The following is a 16,688-nucleotide window of genomic DNA, read 5'->3' as shown; positions in this document are numbered from 1 at the left end:
AAAGAGCAGGAAGGAAAGGATAGCATACGGACACCCACGGATATATTTACCTAGGACAGGAATGAGGACTAGCCCTGGCCACGGGCCAGCTTTGGGAATAGACGAGGACAAAGGACCCTCAAGGATTTAGGATGCCAGTAGGTGAGCAGGTACAGCTCACGGAAAACCAGGACAGGATACCCCTCAGGATTTGGGTCAGGACTGGGCTCACCAAAGGGCACGACCAACACCTGCAGCTTCGGATGCAATGCCTGCGCTACCCCCTCTCTGCACGGAATCCGCCAGTAACCCCGATTGGGTTCTCGAATCTCCCAGCAAAGTGCTTCGCCAGCACTCAAGACTATTTCCACCCCTTGGAGTTTGTGGAAAATTCGGACAGAGGGCTCCGCAGCTCTCTGTATCAATCACCTATAGAGTCGTGGGGTCGGTGACAGGTCAGCTATTCGGACAAGTCGGACAATTTTCCCTAACTAAACTAGGCTAGATATACTCTTTTTGGGTCCCCAGACCACCCACAAATGTTGCAAGTGACAGGGTCCCAACTTACGATTGGTCAGAAGAGGTGGTTAGGTCATAGTCACCACCTAAAATTCTGTGTTCCCACAATTAATATTTATTTCTCAGTACCCACCCCTTACATTCCAGTTCCCAGGGTATGAGAAAGGTGTAAAACAATAGAGCACACATAAGAATATACATTTGTATCAATTTTAGGTACAGCCGAATTCTCTTCCCAGTGCATGAAGATGTTCTCAGGCGCATCTCAGCTTCAGGAGCCAGCTGGCTTGGGCTTGCTTCTGCGCGGTTCGGCTTTTCCCTCATCACGTGACAGGGTTGTAGGAGGTTTCAAAGATGGCGCCGCTCCCCACTCCCAGGCCCCAAATACGCGGTACATGAAAAGTAAGCGAAAACAAATTAATAACACAGAAAAATAGAATACACTGTACACCATGATAATCTACTCTACACCCCTTACTTCAGAATAACTACAGCGGTTAAAGGTTAAGCAGAAATAGATAGAAATGCAAAGCAGCATGGGCAAGCAGAAAGCGTGTTTAGAGACAAGCGGCCATTTTAGCTACAATGCGCGTGAGCGAACTCTCCCTCCAAAACTGCGAGTGCGTCACATCACATGGGTATGACCGACGCATGCGCAGACTGAATTTCTGCGAAGCGGACATTCTGTAGTATGCAAGCGGAGTTAGGATTAATAGACACATAGGCAAGCGTCTCTGGGACTCCTGCGTGTACTGTAAAAGTGTAATATTAATGACAAACAGGATTGGTTAATACTATTACAAGTTAACGAGGTTCATGAGAGAGAGCAAGTCGCTTTATGTGCGAATCCTTACTCCATCATAGTTAGTGAAAACCAAAAAATAGTAAACGAACACAAAACTGTAAATTATCATTTTGAATTGGCCCAATGTGGGCTACAACCACCAGATGGTGAGAAGGGGATTTAAAAAAAAATAATCTCTCTCACCATCGGTCAGTGTAGCCACTTAGACGACCTTCATATTCAACTGCAAGAGCCAAGCATGGAGGCAGATATGTTTGTAAGTATTTCCAAATGCACTAATATTAGGAAAAGGAAACACAAAAAAACAGAAAAGGTCTAAGCAGGAGCAGTGAAATCCCACCTCTGCTCTGGACTTCAGTGACAGCTGCCTAGAGAACCTAATGACCAAATCACCCAAAGAGCCGCTCCTGTGCCATTTTCATGCAGCCGTCCCCATGGACTTCTCCATCAAACAGTCCAAGAGGATGCGGGTGAAAGACAACACTATCACAGAAGACAACACTGGAGGAATAAAGTCCATTAGCAGTGAACACCGAGTAAATGCACCCATGCTGAACATCAGATGCAGGATAGAGGGCGCTAGCAAAATGCCAGTCTTCACCAAGAAGAAATGGTTAACCTGTCTCAGACAATATGCCACATATGTGGAGCTGAAATAGATAGCCATCCAGAAAGCCACATAGATAGATTGACCTATGCAACTGATTCTTTCCCCAAGTGCAACAGGACGAGTTAATGGTACGGCTGAAGATCAATACGTAACATGTGAATTAGCCGTAAAGAAGTGCCTTGTTCAAAGAGTGATGCAGTACAGTCATGGTGAGTGGATACCAGGTAAGTTCTTCAGTACCTTCTGTATTAAAAGAAAAAAAACACACATTTTAGAAGGAAACAAACAGATTATTGAAAAGTCAGATACGTTGCTATTGCCATTTCATTGCAAGGACAGGACCTGGACAAGATCCACAGTGGAAATAGGGATGTCAGTTCTTGAGAGTACAACTGCTGTAATCTACACCAAACGAATAGCTGGCATGACAAATGAACAAAAATCAGAAAGACGAGGTCACTGACATAAAATACAAGTTAAGAAGAAATAATGATCTTGTAATATTCTGTGTTGTGCTTCTTTTAGTAATGGTTTAATTAGTAGTATTATATCATTTATATACATGTGCTAGCTTTTCATTGTGATGACTTAGTTTAATTTAGAATGTTTCTTCCTGCCTAGGAACATTAGAATGTACATACCGTAGTTCACTCTTGAGTTTGTGTCTATTGGAGCTGGCTGCCGTCTAGCTGGCACCTCTTCCATGTAGCCTAATATTAAATCTACTCAAGACATCAACGGTTTCCTGCTTCTTTACTACAGATCAGAAAGCAGAAATATTGTGTCGAGGTAAATATCCTGACAATAGCACACCATTAAAATTAGATCCCAACTTGGGAATGAAAAAAACATAAGAAACATGTCGCCTGTGTACTGCTTCCACCCGCCACACTGCGGATAGAAGTATAAGGAATACGGTATTTCTTTGGCAACCCAGAGGAAAAGTTTTAGTAAGGGAGTAATTGGTCGCTGATGCATGCTACTTTTCTCTACAGATTTATCAGATTAATATAAATATGAAATGAAAGATCCTGTTCCCGAGCAGAAACCAAATTCATATCACCAGGAAGTCAGTCCAAGAAAATGTCAGTCCAAACAAATGAATTTGTTTTCTGCTCAGGAACGGGATCTTTCTTTGTAATTTGCTCTCAGTGTACCCTTGGTCACAGAGGACTTTTGGAAACGTGGGTGGCCATTTCCCAGCAGTTCCCTCAAGCACCTCCCAGATACTACTAGCATTTTGATTACAGTAATGGTATTGCACAAGGTCTGACCTAGCAACACTTCAAAGTTACATAAATGTGAAATGGTAGGGGACAGAGGTTTTTTGATTACATGTCTCAGACACACAGTAAACACACAGCGGCATGGAGCTTTTTGCAAAAGTAATTTGTTTGTTATAATACCCCTTTTCTGCACATTGTCCTTCAATGCTGACATCTGCCTTCAGTTCTGCCATTGGTATGTATTGAGAAATGATAAAAATGTGTGAATTTATGAAATATATATTTGGGTATAGTTTTTGGTGACTGTGTGACAATGCCAATAGGTCTGCTTTTTATATTTTGGTATGCTAAACCCTTGATAAAGCCAACTGTCCCACCACTTTTAGCTTGACCCTTTGGCAAAGACTGTATGTCTGCCTTACTTAAAATGACACCCTTTATATTGTTATATTAGTCAGTCAGCCATGCATGGAGGGGGTGGATGCCTGCACAGGGTTGGACAAGGGTTCAGCCCCCTGGCCAACACCTCTACGAGCATGGAGACGGACATGTTACTTGGCATTTTTTTTAGAATGAATTTTATTGATTTTAATGCATACAATGCAATACAGCCCCATGTGAGCACATAAAGTATTTTTCATCCCACTGTATTGTTTGTGCTGTTCGTATAGTCTCAGCCATAACACATAGATGTGCATATGTACCTCCACCTGAACATACTAGTAGCATGAGGTCACCCATCCTATTCCGCATGACCCAACCATTTGCCCCACACCCTGTAATACTTCTACGGGCAGGCCCATGCTCTAAACACCTGTTTCTCTTGAATCGCAAACCAGTACAAGCCTCTGCGCCACTGTGACACTGTTGGTGGTGGGCTGTTTCCATTTGGTGACTATTTCTCTATTCGCTACCATAAGGGCTGTGCCGAAGATGCTTTATCTGCTCGAGATCATTCCACGCCCTCCAGAACCCCCAGGAGAAGGGACACAGGAGAGCGGGGGACATCCCAGCCCAACACCTCAGTAAGTTCTGCGGCTATAGTGGTCCAGTACCTATCTATTGCTGGGCATTTCCACTCCATGTGATAAATATCGGAAGGGGTCATCGCACAGCGGGGGCAGTCAGGGCCTGTTAAAAGGCCCGCCCATTATAGACTGTCCCGAGTGAGATAAACACAGTATAGATAATGTCTCTGGATTAGTCAGAGTTGGGAAGAAATGGTAATGACACGATGGACCATGATGGCATCTCACCAGTCGTCGTCCTCTAGGGGGCCCAGCTAATTCTCCCAGTGTGTCCTGAGGTAGTCTAGCGTAGGGGAGGCATTGATAACAAGTGTGCTGTAATTTTGGGAAACCTCCTTTTCCCCGGTGCCTTCATCAGGATCTTGGCCTCCAGTGGACTAAATTCCAGGGTGGGAGTATCAGTGGGAAGATGGTCAGTGAGCACATACCTAAATTGCAAGTATTTGTAAAATTGTCAGGGGTTGATCCTATAAGTATCCTGCAACTCCTGGAATGTGTGTATATGGGCTCCTGGTCAAATATGTCCCAATTGTGAAATACATATATGGTCCAATTTTGCGAAACCTTCCAATTTGGCCACTTTCCATAACCAGGTACCATGCCAGAGAGGGGTCTGTAGTATCAGCTCTGCGTCCCAATGTGCCAGTAGAAGTGCATATCTCCACGCAAGGAATACCACTTGTGTCTCCGCTAGGATGGAGTTAGGGAGTGGGGACCAATACAGCATCACATGGATCTTGGAAAACCCCAAGAGAGCAAGCTCCAGTTGGTTTCCTAGGTTAGACTACCCTCCTGAAAACCAATTATTAACCACCAATAGTTAGGTGGCTTAGCAATAGAAATAAAGGTTAGACATTCCCAGGCCACCATCAATTGGAGCCTACTGACGATGGGAAAGAGCCAGTCGGTGTCTGGAACCACCCCACAGGAACAAGGTAGTTAGTTTATCTAAGGCTAGGAACCAATGACACAGCAGGCACAGCGGGAGAGTCTGAAAGATAAAAAGAAATCAGTGAAGGATCATCATTTTATATATTCGGCTATTCTGCCTATTGGGTTTAATGACAGCTTCTTCCATCTTTGCAGGTCTTCCCATGCTTTCTTAGACTCTAATGTAAGATTCAGTGCCCAAGTGAGCTCCATAAGGAGCCCCACCCAGATCCCCAAGCATCAGAAGCTTAAACACCAAATTGAGATAGTGGATTGCCATGCAATACAGTCACAGGAATTGGTCTGGGGCACCACAGTGGGTTAGCCAGGTTGACCCTCAGCCCAGAAGCTTTGCCAAAAAGGTGGAGTAATCGAGGACAACGCGGACCCGTCGTCTTGGTATCTGCCATAAAGAGTAGAATGTCTTTCGAGTACAGCGCAATGGGATCCTCCCTAGCCTCCCCCCATCGCCAGCCTTTAATTTGGATATCACTAATTTGAACGATAGTAAGGAGACCTGCTCAGCGCGAAGGCTAAAACTGTGCAGTGTGCTTTTTAACTTCACGCTATTATTTGTTTAATATTCACTTTGCTCTTTTTAACTTACCTCGCCGCTTCCCTGGTCCACCGCTGACTTCACGTCAGATTGTTGTGGAGGGAAGTCGGGTTGGCCAAGTACGCCGGAATGAAGTAGACTTCCCTAGTACATCCGGCTTCAGTTAGCTCTCTAGTGGTCTGGGGCTAGACTACATAAAGGGGTCGGGTTGGCCGAGTACGCCGGAAGTGAGTAGACTTCCCTAGTACATCCGACTTTAGTTAGTTGATCTCTAGAAATTTAAAGGGATGTCTTCGAGGACGCGCAGTGGACGTGGGCAGCGGGCACGCCGAAGGGGGCGCCGAAGGCGCGCCAAAGGCAAGCCCGTCTGCGCCCGATTGCGCCAGTATGTCGCCTCTCGCCAGGAATCCTGGCCAGGATGAGTCGGCAGGTAACATATATAACAGGGAAACTCTTCTAAGCCTCAATACTTCATCGAATGCTTGTACTAGATTCCACCTAGAACAGCTGAAGGGCCCGGTGAAATGTATCTGCGGGTTCACTATGCCTAAACGGATAGCCCTTACGCCTGCCATTACCACCTGCCATCAAGCAAGGCTGCGAATCGCGTAGCTGAATATTAGATCGCTAGTAAAGCATCATGCCGAAGTGCATGACCTGATTGGGGACAACTCATTGGGCATCCTGTTCCTTACGGAGACATGATGACATGACTTCGGTTCCTAACCTGGCTGTACCCGACGGGCACTCAATATATACATTAAACAGACAAACTAGAGGCGAAGGCATTGCTGTTATAGTTAAATCCCATTACCAATGCACCTTCACGAAAGTTGATACCGCAGGTTGCGAATGTGCACACTTCAGCATTCAAATTAACCCTCACTTAACTCTATCAGGCATCTTGATTTTTTGACCTCCCGGTCAGGATAGTAGTTTTACCAAGGCCCTCTTGGATATAATAGGTGCTTTGGGGATGGGAACTGCTAATTTGAACATATTCGGGGACTTGAATCTCCATTTCGACCTCACTTCGGATAATAAAATAATGGGCCTGCTGACCGACTTGGCAGCATTTCAACTGTATCAACGGGTCAATAGCCCCACACACACTGGAGGACACTTATTAGACTCCATCTTTTCAAACATGGGAGAGGCGGTGGTAGATGCTCCTATTCCGGTTCCGTGGTCGGACCATATGCTGATTATTATGTCTCTGCCTTTAAAAATATCTTCAGGCACTAATAAGAACCAAATGGTATATAAACGACCTTGGCGTAAGCTACGCCTTGAAGACTTTCACGCCGTGTTAAGAGTAGAACCTCCTGTACTCTCTGACAACGCAGAGGTATATGAACAGTTTTGTTCTTGGCTAACACGAGCTTTGGACTCCCTAATCCCGGACAGTTGGATCTTAGGTCGTTCCCAAGAATCAAATTCATGGCACAATGAATCTTTAACTATCTTAAAGAAAAACTGCAAAAAAATCGAACGTAAGTGGAGGAAATCGTATGACCCAGAAATAAAAAAACAATACATCACAGCACAAAAAAATTACCATAGAACAATTTGTAAGACACGAGCCGCCCACTATGCGAATGAGATTAGGCTCAGTTTGAACCCTTCTAAATCTATATTTAAAATTCTAAAGGATCTTAGTGCCAAAAAAGCATCAACAACGGTGGTCGCCTCCGAAACGCACTGTGAAAATTTGGCCACCTTTTTTGTGGAGAAAATACGGACGATCTATGGTTCCTTTGTCTCTACACCAGGTCCCCCCTTGTAACGCTGAGCCAATCCAGACACTCTTGAGCATCCCAGAAATGACCCAGGACAATTCCTGCAAACTATAATGTAAAATTAAATCCGGTTCGCCAGCGGACCCTCTGAAACCTGTCCAACTCAGAGAGGCATCCTCATTGGTGCTTGATCCTCTACGCCAAATAATGAATGCATCTTTGGCATCAGCCGTAATACCAGCAAGATGGAAACAGGCTTGGGTGTCCCCTATTATTAAAAAGGCCACACTAGACCCTTCCAAGCCTGAGAACTTTAGACCCATCTCCCTGCTACCCTGGCCAGCGAAGGTGGCAGAAACACACGTCAATAACACCCTGACGAACTTTCTCTGCTCAAATAACATCTTGGACGCCTCACAATACGGCTTCCAAGGTGGCCACAGCACCGAAACGGCACTACTGTGCATGACAGAACATCTCGGGACCATACTGGACGCAGGTCAAACAGCAGCACTGATCCTTTTGAACCTCAGTGCTGCCTTTGATACGGTCTCTCATGAGGTCCTGTTGCACAGGCTGAAGGAGGCCGGTATTGGGGGAACAGCGTTGGAGTGGTTTCGGGCCTTCCTAACCGGTAGATCTTTCCGGGTCTCCACCTCACCATTTTTTGTCTAAAGAACGACCCATTGAGCAAGGAGTACCTCAGGGCTTGGCACTTAGCCCTACGTTATTTAACATTTACGCTCAACCACTGGCTGAGGTCGCCAAACAATGGGAGCTTTCAATGATCTCATAGGCTGACAACACTCAGCTAGTGGTAGCCCTGAGTGAGCATGCCGCCTTAAGCGCTTCTAAGTTTAAGAATGGCCTCATCGCCGTAGCTAGTTGGATGACTGCGAACTATCTACAGTTAAATGCCAGCAAGACCGAGGTCTTACTGGTGGGGAAAAACGCTTTGCAGTGGGGAGACAAATGGTGGCCATAGATTCTGGGCAACATCCCCGATCATAAACCAGAAGTAAAGAATCTTGGAGTCTGGATCGACTCCTCTCTTAACTTTATCACCCATACCAAAAAAGTGGCAGCCACCTGTTTTGGAATCCTACGCAACCTCAAACCAATCCTAAATTTTTTTGACTCGTCTACCCGTCAGCTTATTGTACAGTCAACAATCCTCTCAAGCCTGGATTATGCAAGCTCCTTGCTCTTGGGGCTAACCAGGCAGAGGTTGGAAGACTACAGTGTGTGCAAAACACAGCTGCAAGAACCTTGATAGGTCTTCCCCGCTTCCATCCGGTAGCGGAAACCCTGAACAAGCTCCACTGGCTTCCGGTAGCCAAACGGATCCAATTCAAGGTCCTTTGCCTTGCCTTTAAGATTCTGAAACTGGCAACCCCGCCCATGCTCTGTTCTCTGCTGACCCCATACGTTCCCCGCCGTTCCTTGAGGTCTGAGGGCCAAGATCTGGTAGTGGTCCCCAGGGTGAAACGCTCACGCATGGGGGGCCGCTCGTTCTGCTATTTGGCCGCAAAATTGTGGAACGCCTTACCGCCTCAACTGTGTGGACTAAACGATCTTCTGCCATTCAGAAAAGCCATTAAGACTTATCTCTTTCCCTCGGTTTAGAATCACTGTTACTGTTGTGTCTGGGTTTGCTGTAATGTGCTGGCGGCAGCCCTCTTCTTACTGTTGAAAAGCGCCGGGACGCCCCTTAGCTGGGGCAGCCGAGCACCATAGAAAAGTATGTAACATAACATAACATCTATTCAGATGGGCCAAAGACCCAATTGCCAAGGCAAAGAGGAGAGGAAACAGGGTTCAGCCTTTACGTGTTCCCCTACAAATGGGAAAGGGGTCTGAGAGAACTCCCTTCACATCTTACTTTACATTTAAATAAATCATATAAATTCACAGAAAAAGGTTAAAGTGATGTTATAGGTAGGAGTTGTAATAATATAGTATGCGCATTAAAAAGCATAGAAATTCAGTGAAAAAGCAAAGGTTAAAGGGACTCTATAGTTAGGTGAAAATGTCAGTTAAGACATACCATTTTAAATTAATAAAATCACTGAAATTCACCAGTTATAGTTATCTAAAGTAACTGTAACTTGCTCCTTCGCCATGCACTGCTAATTACCTCAGATAGCACATATCTGATTACATGTTCTATGGCATCATAAATAACATTACTGATATACCTGAAATGACATCATTGACAACACTTCGCATGGTGTGTGTGTGAAGGAATGAATTGATTGCTCATGATTTATAACCTATATTAAAACAGCATCTGCTTGTCCGGAAAGTTTAACCTCTTCAAATTAAAAAATGATACCTTTAATTAATTGGTTGCATCCTGTACATTTTAGGAATGGTTGCAAACATTACAAAAAAGTAAGGGAGATAGTTGGTACCCCTGCACAGATCCACTTATAAGATTACTGGCTAAGAATATAAAATATATGCCGTAGTAATACAAGTTGATCCAAAATCAATCTACATTAATGATTTAAATAAAAATGACTATTTAATTCAAATTACTTTTCAGCATCTAATAAAACAGCAGAAAGAGTGGTCCGTTCCTCAGGGATGTTGTCCCCAAGTAGGTGATGCATTGTGTCTACCCTTGGGAGATGGTGCCACTGAGGTCAAACTTGTGCACTGGGAGAGGCCCCTGCACATGCCCCTCTCCCCCAAAGAGAAATAGAATAACGAAGCACCAACCCATGGGCCCTACTGCAACCCCTGAGTTTTCAAATGAGTTACTGTGGAGCACCATGTTGTTTTTCTTTGGTTTGCCATTTTCAAACAGGAAGCTGTATGGCGTAGCATATCTCTGGCCCTGTTGGGCTGCTTTTCTTCATCTTGGGCTTATATTGCTATTAGTGCTCAGGCGTAGCCACCAATAATATTTTCATCAGGCCTCCTGGTCTCTATAAGGGTGCATTTTGTATGGAGCTATATTGTGTACTCCATGCACTAGCCATGTCATCAGCTTGGTTCCGGGCATTCATCTTCTGCTGCTGGGGGCATCTTGTGCAGCCCTTCTGCAGCGAAGCAGCAGAACACCCTCCTTGCTGCACTATCCAGGCCCCAGAGCCTCATAACATCTTGAAGGGCCCCCTCATGGAAGTGGAGTCTATGTTCTTCCCCCAACTGTTCCTCTGGGGACATATTGGGGCCAGCACCACTGGCCCAGGGCAGAGACTCATCCTAGTCCTGTGGTTAGCTTGATTCAACGCCCTTAGTCCATCCTTGCAGGACATCAGGTGACTTCTCCTACCAGCTTGGTATCCTTTTTGCCATTGTGTCTCCCAGTCCAGGGTCTCCTAATTTGTTTCTCTCTTGGCAGAGGTTTTCAAGTTGGGTTGGAAGGATTTAGGAGCCAAGCACCCAAGGTCAATCTAACAAAGCCACATCTCACCGTCAACCCTGACCCAATCCTCCTGCACTGCATTCTGGGACAATCCAAAATGGCGTCTTTATTTTGTCTAGGATAAGAGCTTCTATGAAGGACTCGCTCCACCCCCAGCTGACACAACTGTCTTTTGACCAAAACTTCAGAGGCGAGCCTCTGAGTATACCCCTTTATCTTTGTTTCAGTGGACCTCAGCTCTCCCAGTCTAGGGTCAGTGTGACAAGTTAATTATCAGATGCAGACTTACTCCCCACCCCTTCCTTTCCAAGGAGCTGAGTCAATCATTATTGGTTGTCCTTTTATGTGGGGAGGCTTTTGGCCCCTATGCCCGGGAGCAGAGCAAATAAATTGGCCCAGTGAGGGGATTTGGGGGGTGCAAAGGCCTGGAATCTGACTATGATCTGACCCAGAGAAATACGATAATTTGAAGTCCCATAGATGTTTATATAGTATGTTGAGGATTGCAAATTCAAACTCGATGTACATTGCTTACCCCAGTTTGATACCTTTCTGGACCCTGTAGGCATAAGTGATGCAAAACTGTAGTTTAGGGCAGATTTCATCAATATGTACAATTCTAAAGAAAATGAATTATTTGCAAAATGCATTTTTGTTACACCCCCATCTACTAAATTTAAATAAGTAATAACAGAGTTGTGACAACAGGTGCATAATCAGAGAAAAAACATTAACTAATTTCTGTCAAAACTAAATTGCCAGGGAAAGATTTACTAGTAATATAGAAACAGTTCTTGTCTGGAAACTGTGGAGAGTAGAGAAACATTTCGCATCCGGATTACAGATTCTTCAAGCATGTGACAAAAACTTAATAGCAGCTTTAAAAGCTTTATATGTTTCGTCAGGAATGGATTTACTTTTTGAATTTTGATCTGAAAAAAAATTAAAGGGACGTTATAGTTAGGTGAAAATGTCAGTTATAACAAACCACTTTAAAGGAACAACACCACTGAAATTCACCAGTTACATTTATATCAAGTAACCATAACTCATGCCCTAAAGTACCTCAAACTCATACCAAGCGCCAGGCAGCAGCCAGCATTTTTTGTCCTCCTGGGGCAGCCACAACTGGCCAAATGGTTGGGGGCTGCGAGTGCCAACCCCTACCACCCACAACTTCCTAATTCTTTGGAGACTGTAGGGAGTGCACAAAAGCTCCACGGTCTTACCAAGCTGGTTCCCCAGCTAGTACCCTTCATTGGTGCCGATAGGAGCAAGCCCAGTCACTTTATTCCTGCCCAGGAGAGAGCAGCATTTTCTTGTGCTCCCACCTGGGTAGGAGCAAAGTTGTGTTCCCTGCCCAGTACAGTGTAAGCAGGGTATGCCTGTACTCTCCTGGGCAGGGAACTACAGTGTCCGGGGGGATGGAGTCCCAGGACACAGCTTCTCTATCAGACCCCAAAGTTGGGTTACTCCGGGGTGGATCAATGGCTTGGGGAAGGGGGCCAGATGAACCCCACCCAAAATGTAAATAGCAGCCCTAGAGATGGGGTCCCTGGGACCTTTGAAAGGATTGGGCCGGAGGGCTGTATGCTCCATCCCTAATTGTTTAAACTGGATCCGGAGGATGGGATCCCCAGGCCTCTGCAGGGCACAGGGTTGGGGGGTTGCACACCTCCTCCCTATAAATGATGAAGTTGTCACCATGGTAATGTGGTTCATAGGGCCTCTGCAGGGCTTGGAGAGGAGGACTGCATGCCCCAAAAAATGGAACACTGCTAAACCACTGGGCCCTGGCCCACCCAGGGAGCTAATTTTTAAAAAGGGCATAACCCCAACATTTTGTTTATTTGAGCCACGGATTCTCCGTGGTTCTGTGGTCTCGATAAAAATAAATTCATTTTTGGTCCAAGGGGTTGGGGACATTCCTCCAAGGCCCCCATCAGGCCTAGAAGGCTGGGTGTCTGTACCCTGGCCCCCTATATGTTTTTAGTTCTTTATATAGGACAGGGTACTGAGTCCCGAAGTCCGAGAATGGCTGTCACCACATCTTTGTTGTTGTGGTGGCAGCCAATAAGATCTTATCTTAAGATCTGTTGGCTCCACGGATCCTACATTGCTTGAAATATACAATGTTTTTGAACCTTAATTTCTCAAAACTACTGAACGGATTAACATCCAATCATTAAAAGCAAGCTTTCTGGACCAAGATCTAGCTTTCTGCTAAATTTGGTGTAATTCCGTTGAGCCACTTTTGGAGTATGTTCATGGCCGGTTGCCAGGAGGTAGTTATAGTTAGGACATAGTTTCCAAAAAAGCATTTTTTTGCTTGCCTATATTATTGGCGCAGTTTGACAAATCTTCACAAAATGTTCCCAAAAAAGGGCACTGCTGATTCTAGTTTTAATTCTGTTGAGTCGCTTTTGGAGTATGTTCATGGGGGAAATGCATTTTGGGAGCCCCTTTTTCTCAGTCTCCACTTGACAAATCACCCTGAAACTTTCAAGGAAGCGGCTGAGGTGGATCAACTTTATTTTGGAAAGTTTCATCAAGTTTCGTCGACTGGCAGCAAAGTTACAAGCAAAACAAAAAATGCTTTTCCTATGGAAACATGGTCCTAACTTTGCCAGAGATTATGCACAAGGGCGCATCTTAACATTCGCACGCAAATTTGATACCCGTAGAAAAGCCTTAAGAAGCAAGGCAATCAGTAAAGCTACCCCAGAACAAGTTACATTGGAATCAGATGTCACCGATGCAGAACAGTCAGGGGATGAGAGACCGGCAACATCCAGCACAGCCAATCTATCTACCTCGCAGAGCCATTTTCGCGAGGAGTTTCAGCTGATGTGCCAAACGCAATAAAGGGGCGCAAAAGGCAAACCACCAGAACCACAACAAAGAAAAGGCAGATACGACGCGGGGGCTTCCACCACAGGCAATCAAGGCATGGCTACCCAAACCAGGAACAAGAGAGGCACCAGGAGATAAGTGCTCAAGAAGATCTCACCATCATAAATTTGACCTCGTACAAACTATCAAAAATTGAAGAGCAGGTTTTAAAGAAAGGACTGAGTTTCTGCCCTACCAGTGATTTCGAATTTACCCAGACCAGGATTGATTTGTTCCTATTCGCTCGGAAACTAAAACTTCAAAAGTTGCATAAACTGAAAAATGCTTTAAGTGGTGAGCCACAAATGGGGATTGCTCACCAAACCACGGATTTGGAACTAATTGATCTGGACCTGATGCAAGTCATTGCAAGCCAAAAAAGTGATCCAGACCCTGCAATTACGGAGTTAGTTGATATAGCCGAACAATTTGGAGTATCTCAGACCAAAGCAAGCACGAACTTCAAACCGGCATCCAAGTTTATCCCTATGATGCCACATGACGCCATCGATGTTTTCGAGGAAGCTGTTAAAACGGATCTGCTTAGATTGAGAATCAAAAGATCCTCCTAATCTAACAACAAACAATGGAACCTATCACTGGCCCAAAGAAACGCGCTGATGAAATTGTAATCAAACATCAATATAGTATGCAAGCCGTCGGGCAAAGGCGGCAATATCGTCTTAATGACTAGAGAATTCTATTGCACAGAAGCGCTTCGACAACTCAAGGATACGGACTGTTACACAAGATTAGCAAAGATGAATACAACTCCAGCATTACGGAATATCACCTATTACTTGACAAGTGGGCAGCAGAAGGGATGTTGGATGCGAATGAATTAAAGTTTCTGACATGACAACAGCATATAACTCCTACCTTTTATCACTTACTAAAAATTCACAAACATTCAACACGGCCACCAGGGAGACCAATAATCTCCTCGAAGGGCAGTCTAACTGAAAATATGTTACAGTTTCTTGATTTCTTTCTGATTGAGCATGTCAAAACCCTTTCATCATATATAAGGGGCACATCTGATTTCATTCGCATCATCTCAGACACACCTTGGGAACCGGATATGCTGATGATAGTGCTGGACGTGACAGGACTGTATACGTGCATAGCACATAACCATGGAATACAGGCAGTACAGTACTTTCTAAAAACTCGCTCTCTGAAATATATGAAACACAACAGTATGTTGGTCGAATTATTGCATTTCTGTTTGCATAACAATATCTTTCTGTTTCAGAAGCAATATTACAGGCAAAGGAGAGGGCCGGCGATGGGCACCTGCTTCGCCCCCAGCTACGCAAACCTTTTTGTGAGCTGGTGGGAGAAGCAGGTGGCCTGGTCCGACGACAATCAAAAATGGGTCACATCAATTATCGGGTGGCACCGGTATATTGATGATTTATTTATTTTCTGGAAAGGCTCTAAGACAGAGGCAGAATTGTTTATCCAATCTTTGAACAATAATGATCTCAATCTACATCTAAGTGGCACTATAAGCAGTCATGAGGTAGACTTTTTTGATCTAAAAGTCTCCATTAAGGAGGGTAAAATCTGCACTTCCCTTTTCCGGAAAGACACTGCTGGGAATTCCACCCTAGAAGCAAGTAGTTGCCACCCCAAACCTTTAAAGAACAGTATACCTTTTGGGGAACTACTGCGCCTTAAAAGAAACTGCACGCTCACCGAGGATTTTGAGCAAGCAGCGCAAGAATCAATAGGGAGGTTTAAATTGAGAGGATATTCTGATGACACACTGAAAAAGGCATATGACAAGGTTCATTCAATATCTTGAGCAAGTCTATTCAAACATTCAAGCGAGAAAGAAAATAGTGTAGATACAACTCCTCGCTTCATTACAACTTTCTCTAATGATTCCCCCTTGATCCATAGTATCATGAGTCGCCATTGGAATATTGTAAAAACAGATACAGTGAATGGAAAGCAATTATCATTGCATCCGAAAATCACTTATAGGAGGAACAGGTCCTTAAAAGACACTTTGATGCACAGCCACTTTGATACCATTCCGAGATCACCACGACTGGGAAACCTGACTGGGTTTTTCCCATGTCAAAACTGTAAAGCCTGCCAATCGAGTTGTAAAGTTACCTCATATGAAATTCCAGACACAGGGATAGTGAGGAAAATGAACAAATTTCTCACTTGTACAAGCCCATACTGTGTGTACCGTCTAGAATGCCTGTGCAAATTATATTATGTTGGGAGCTCAATCCACCCAGTTAAAAAGCGAATTCTAGAACATGCTAGAGCAATTGAACATCATGACCCAAACTACCCTGTAGCCAGACACTTTGCCTTGAAACATAATAGTGATCGCAACCTCCTGAAATTCCATTGTCTGGACCAAATACCTCCCAAAGATCGAGGAGGGAACAGAGAGCTACAAATGAGGAAACTTGAGTCGAGGTTTATCATAGATCTCCGTACCAAGTCTCCATTAGGACTGAACACAGGGGAAGAATTAGCCAGTCATCTGGGCTAGTTGAGATGCAGGACTGCATTTATGTATTTATATACCTACCCCCTTCTGTAAAGTAATACTTATTTTTGTTACAGTCTGCAAGAATGATTTTAAGTGTAACATATCACTTTTCCTTGTTACTGCTAATGCATGCAAATCGATGATCAATGATTCAATTAATTGTCTTTTGTATTATTTGATTGCCCATTCAGGGCTTAATAATGTCTGCATGTTAAATCAGGCCATATAATTCATGTATTAATTTAACCTATTACAAGATGGCCGCTATATATACTTATTTTTTAGCTCTCTTCTGTGTTTAACTAACATGAGATTGACGTCAATATACAACTTTATTTAAATTACCAACAAATTTGGTGCCAGTCACAGCAGACGAAGGCGTGATGCCGAAACGCATCCTGTTTTTGATTTTGAATAAATTGTAAGAGTCTTGAACTGAGAGTTGTGGAGTGCCGTCCAGAGTTGTGGAGTGCCGTCCATTCTTTTGCAGAAGTAAAAGAAATCTGG

The sequence above is a fragment of the Lissotriton vulgaris genome, chromosome 8 (assembly GCF_964263255.1).
Source record: "Lissotriton vulgaris chromosome 8, aLisVul1.2, whole genome shotgun sequence".
Lineage (NCBI taxonomy): Eukaryota > Metazoa > Chordata > Amphibia > Caudata > Salamandridae > Lissotriton > Lissotriton vulgaris.
The sequence above is the reverse complement of the archived record's forward strand: the minus strand, read 5'-3'. Positions refer to the sequence as shown.